Source organism: Ovis aries, chromosome 17, assembly GCF_016772045.2.
Source record: "Ovis aries strain OAR_USU_Benz2616 breed Rambouillet chromosome 17, ARS-UI_Ramb_v3.0, whole genome shotgun sequence".
NCBI classification, from domain to species: Eukaryota; Metazoa; Chordata; class Mammalia; order Artiodactyla; family Bovidae; genus Ovis; species Ovis aries.
The window spans coordinates 60,665,650-60,671,659 of NC_056070.1; the positions used below are offsets into that span (position 1 = coordinate 60,665,650).

Genomic DNA, 6,010 nt, shown 5'->3' on the forward strand with positions numbered 1-6,010 from the left:
AAGAAAAGGGAATGTAGACAGATACACAGAGAAGGGAGATTAAGGTAAAGACACAGAGAGAAGATGGCTGTTGTAAGCCAAGGGGAGAAACCTCAGCAGAAACCAAACTGCTGAGACCTTGATCTTAAACTTCCAGAACTGCCAGAGCATTAATTTCTGTTTAAGGACTTCGCTATGACAACTGGAGCCAACTAACAATACCATTGTTGTTGTTGTTCAGTCAACCAGTCGTGTCCGACTGTGACCCCATGGACTGCAGCACACCAGGCTTCCCTGTCCTTCACCATCTCCCAGAGCTTGCTCAGACTCACGTCCATCAAGTTGGTGATGCCATCCAACCATCTCATCCTCTGTCATCCCCTTCTCCTGCCTTCAATCTTCCCCAGCATCAGGGTCTTTTCCAACGAGTCAGTTCTTTACATCAGGTGGCCAAAATACTGGAGCTTCAGCTTCAGCATCAGTCCTTCCAATGAATATTCAGGACTGATTTCCTTTAGGATTGACTGGCTTGATCTCCTTGCAGTCCAAGGGACTCTCAGGATATCATACACATATTCAAACGACACTGCATTTCAGACAACTCAGTCTTGTTTTTAACACGGGGCTGTCCAGTCACCAAATCGAGGCTTTTAATGCTGGGAAAGGAGAGTGAAAGATAAGGATTCTAGAGCCTCAGGCTGAAATGGAGCAGGATCCTGTGGTCCTTGCCAACCAGCCCCAACCCCTTCCGCTGCCAGCCGTGTCCTCGGCCTGCATTTTGTCTGTTGAAAAAATTTAGCCAGAAAGGAAGTTTAATCAGAAAAGTGAGAAAAATGCAGGAACAAAGGAAAATGGTCAAAGGAGACAATATAATCATAATGTAGTCATTAAGCACAGTCGAGGACCTTTAAGCTCCTTCTCAAAGGCTATAGATATTAATAATATTCTGAGCCATATTCTGTGAGCTGTCTTATAGATACTAAAACTCCCACCAGGTGGAAGATGTTCACTTCATGATGACCAGGCTGTACCCAGACATGAGTTGCCACAATTCCAAGAACTGACCTCAAAGAAATGGAAGCTCTGGAACTGAAGATTAATTGTACCTAAAATAACCAAGATGACAATGGTCAGGCAACTAATGACCAATCTGAAGATGACTGTCAGAGCTGACTGTGCTGTTTCTGCATATATCCCCCCCACCATCTCTAAAAGCTCTTATACCCTGATTGTGGTGGTGAGGGGTGGGGGGCAGGGTGGGGAAGTCAGCCCTTGGATGGACATTGGCCCTTCCCACCCCCTACCCTCAGCTGTCAGCTTTATCCAAAATAAAGCAAGCTTTCCTTTGCACCAACCTGGCCTCTCTATTGGCTTTTGAGTAATGAGCAGCAAGACCCTGCTTTCGATAACAAGGCTTAATTCCCTGTCTGACCAGTTGCAGCTTGTTCAACACCCTCCCCTTGGCTCAGGGCTTTCTAGTATCACCTCCCAAACATCCTTTCACTTGATCCCTTGGCTCAGGGTCTGCTTCTGGAGCAGTCCAGCCCAAGACACCTTCCAGCCCGGGAATTTGAGTCTGTGATCTGTCCTGACCGGGGGCTGAGGTCTCTTTTATGTGTGTGATATGCTTGGCTGGCTTGCCTCGACCACAAGTAGCTAATATTAGGAAAGGATGGTTTCCCAGGTGAGTATTCAGAGCCGCTCAATTTGACCACTTTGCTCTGCAGCAAAAGCCAGCCTTCCGAGACCCTGTTTCATCTCACATGGGCAAAGGGCCTGCGGTTCTGGACTTCACGGACTCAGGTGCAGGCTCTCAACCTTCATATCTCACCTGACCCAACATGCTACATGCTGTGACAGGAAACTATTCAAATTCTATTCAAAAGGAAGGGACCGTTAGCTGCAGAGTCTCTTATTTACTTATTCATTTCTGGCTGTGCTGGGAAAGCTTTGTCTAGTTGCAGTGACTGGGTGGGGGTGGAGGGTGGCTCCTGTTTAGCTGCGGTGCTCTGGCTTTTCACTGCAGTGCCTCCTCTTGCTGTGGAGCACGGGCTCTAGGGCACGCAGCCTTCAGTGGTTGCGGCACGTCGGTTCAGCAGTTACAGCTCCCGGGCTCCAGAGTGCAGGCTCGGCAGCTGTGACGCACGGGCTTAGTTGCTCCTGGGCGTATGGGATCGTCCCAGACCAGAGATTGCACCTGTGCCTCCCGCACCAGCAGGCAGATTCTTTACCACGGAGCCACCTGAGAAGTCCAGCCCACAGAGCCTTACGGAGGAGAGGGGATAAGCTGGGATCTAGAAACCTAGAGCTCACTAACGTGACAGAGAAAGACAGATTTCTGATATCACTTGTATGTAAAATCTTTAAAAATAATACAAATGGACTCATTTACAAAGTAAACTCAAAGACACAGAAAACAAACTTACGGTTACCAAAGGGGAGGGGAGGGATGAATTAGGAGTTTGGGATTAACGATACAAACTACTGTATAGAAAATAGATTAACAACAAGGACCTACTGTACAGCACAAGGAGCTATATTCAGTTTCTTGTAATAACCTATACTAGAAAAAAATTTTTAAAAGAATATCTATATATACACACATGTAAAACTGAATCACTTTGCCATATACCTGAAACAAACACAACATTGTAAATCAACTATAATGAGAGAAAGATAAGATATTTTTTAAAAAACTTTCCGAAAATCCCATGGATGGAGGAGCCTGGTAGGCTACAATCCATGGGGTCATAAAGAGTCGGACACGACTGAGCGACTTCACTTTCACTTTTCCTAAAATTTGAGATCAGAAAACCAAATTGCTGTCAACTTGCTTACATTTAGAATGGATAAACAACAAGGTCCTACTGTATTGCACAGGGAACTGTATCCAATCTCTTTGGATAAACCATAGTGGAAAAGAATATTTTAAAAAAGAAAGCATGTATGAGTAAAACGGAGTCACTTTGCAGTGCAGCAGAGATTGGTACAACATATATATACTTCAATTAAACACACACACACTAGGAAGAAAGGGGGAAAGTCTCTTCAGCAGCTTGCCTGTGCAAGGGTGGTCCCCAAGCAAGAGGCATTGCCTTTGGCTGGGAGATTGTTTTCTGGGCTCTTTTTGGAAAAGAAGTCAAATAAGGTTTTTGAAAATTGTCTTTAAAGGCTGCCAAGAAAACTCAGTCCTCTGACCAGAGCAGGAGGTGCTGTGGCCTTTGCTGGGCAGCAGCCACCTGGGAGCTGGGGAGGGAGTCAGGCCAGCTTTGGCATGAGGTAGCCAAACCCAGGGCAGAGGAGGTCAGGCTCTTGGAGATGCCAATGGACCACCCCAGGCAGGTAGGGCTGTCCTATGGGACTCACAAGTGGCTCATTCTCTCTGAGATGGCTGGGCACGGGGCACAAGTGGAAAGGTTGGAGACTGTGTGTCTTGGCAAAGCAGGGAAGAGGGTCTGGGAGATAGCTGTTTCACAAGGTGGGCATTTGTGTCTGCCATCTGTGTAGGTGAAGGAGTGATTCCGGGAAAGCCCCCAGAGGACTGGCGCCATCTGTGGAGCAGAAATCTGAAAACTTCAGGACCTAAGTGGGTCAGTCTCTCCTTTTAGAGAGAAAGATAGGGAAAGAGAGAGAGAGAAAGAAAGGGAAAGAGAGGGAAAGACAAAGAAAGAGAAAGGGAAAGAGAGAGGAAGGGAAGAGAAGTGGAAAGGGAAAGACAGAAAGGAAAAGAGATACAGAAAAGGGAAGGAGAGAGAGGTTCTGGGATGGGTGGGAGCTGTGATATCTGTATGTCAGCATCCTGCCACTGTCCAGGCCACAGTCAGAAAGCAGAAGCAGGGGGCCACATGATATGGGCACAGGAGAGCTTAAGACTTTGTAAATATCGCCCCCTCTTCAAAACTAGGGCCTGAACGCACCGCCACGAAGCCACCATTCTTCTGATACCTTTACAAAGAAAATTAGGCCACGTCTGGAAAATACATCCCACTGGTCAGTTTATCACCACCTAAATATTAAAAATAGACTGTGTAAAGGCATGTCACCAGTAGTAGTCTGTAGGTAAAGCTTATTTTATTACAATTCTATGTATTAAAGTGTTAGTCTCTCAGTCTTAGCCGACTCTTTGCGACCCCATGGACTATAGTCCACCAGGCTCCTCTGTCCATGGAATTCTCCAGGCAAGGATACTGGAGTGGGTTGCCATGCCCTTCTCCAGGAGATCTTCCCAACCTAGGGATCGAACCCAGGTCTCCTGCTTTGCAAGAAGATTCTTTACCGTCTGAGCCACCGTGGCTTGTTACTTTCCACTAATAGGGTGACTACTGCCTGGAATGTTCCTGGGTTTAGCCCTGAAAGCCTCCTGTCCTGGGAAACCCCTCAGGCCTGGGAAAAGTGGCTGGGCTGGTTAGGCATCCCAAGCACACACACACACACACACACACACACCCCACTTCTATGCCATGCCTGATCTTTTTAAGGATTTTGATGGTTTAATTGCAAAACTTAGTCCATCACCCTTTTGGACCTGTTAGCAGCCATGGGGAGCCCTAGGTACATTCCATAGAGGTGTTAGATGTGGCCAAAGCTCCGCCCGCATTCCCATTATTCCTGATGCGCCCACTCCCGAGTTGCTTCAGGAGGCTCACAACCATGCAACCTTCCCTGAGAAACTGCACTGGACTGAGTCAAGCCACTTCGTCCAGAGATGGACACCCCTGGGAGGCTACACTTCCTTCTACTGGGGGGCAGCCAAGAATCGGCGGATATGGGGGCAACCCTGTAATGTAGGTGATGTTCCAGAGTCCCCTGAGGGTCAGGCCAAGGCCAGACTTCAGCTGGAACCACACCCTGGCTGGGCCCCTGCCCCTGCCCTCTCCGATGCCTCACTCCCCCTCCCCAACCCCTCAGGCTCTGCTTCTAGAAATCCTGACCTGGGACCATGCCTATGGCTGGGTTTGTGAACTTCGGTGTCATCTTTCCCACCACAGCATCTCTGGAAGCGCTGCCCTTCTTTCCATAGCTAAGACCAGCGCTGAGGACACCAGCATCCCTCGCCTGCCCGACCGCACAGTCTTCTCCCCAGCCTCTCTGCCTCCACTCCTGCCCTCTGCAGGTCACTCTCCTGTAAATGGCCAGAAGGGACTTCTAAAATTTTTTTTTTAATGTAAATTTCTGTTCAAGGTGCTCCTCTGCCATCCTTCTGGAATTCAACACCCTTTGTGGGCAGTCGTGGGGAGAAAGGGATGGGAAGAAAACGTCCTCAACCTGATTACAAGAAACCCTCAGCAAGTGTCAGGCTTGTTGTTATTCAGTCACACAGTCGTGTCCGACTCTTTGCGACCCCGTGAACTGCAGCATGCCAGGCCTCTGTCCCCCACCATCTCCTGGAGCTTGCCCAAGTTCATGTTCATCGCGTCGGTGATACCATCCAGCCATCTCATCCTCTGACACCCTCTTCTCCTTCTGCCCTCAATCTTTCCCAGCATCAAGGACTTTTTCAATGAGTCGACCAAACATGAGGGCTTAATGATGGAACACAACAAGCATGCCCCACTCTCCCTAAAGATCTGGATTAGGACAAAGATGACAGGACTTCCCTGGTGGTCCAGTGGCTAAGACTGTGTGCTCCCGATGCAGAGGACCCAGGTTCAATCCCTGGTCAGGGAACTAGAAGCTGCAGCCGGGGGATTAGGCAAAAAGAAGAAAGAAAGGAGGGAGGGAAGAAAAAAAAAGAAAAGAAAAGGCAACCAGATGAGAAAGAAAGGCTGTTCTACTTGTGGATGACATGCTCTTGTGGGCTACATGGTGGCTGAAGTCCTAATCCTCAGCACCTATTGATTTCTGTGGCCAATTTCAAAACGTCAGTATGACCTTCCTGAGTCTGGCACTGGGAACTACAATGTCGTACTGGGAGATGACCTCACCATTCACTGTGATCCTTCCTCTGAAAGTTCTTCTCCAACTTTCCCTTACACAGTGTCTGGCACAGAGCAGATGTTCCATAAGTACACATCAAATTGAAGGGAAAAGC

At 48.2% G+C, this 6,010-nt stretch overlaps 1 non-coding gene across 1 annotated transcript; it reads left to right on the plus strand.

The window, feature by feature from the left end:
• The first annotated feature begins 5,573 nt into the window (after window positions 1–5,573).
• TRNAG-CCC (transfer RNA glycine (anticodon CCC)) lies at window positions 5,574–5,646 on the plus strand. The gene has a single exon. It is a non-coding gene; the product is annotated as a tRNA-Gly (tRNA).
• The last annotated feature ends 364 nt before the right edge of the window (window positions 5,647–6,010 follow it).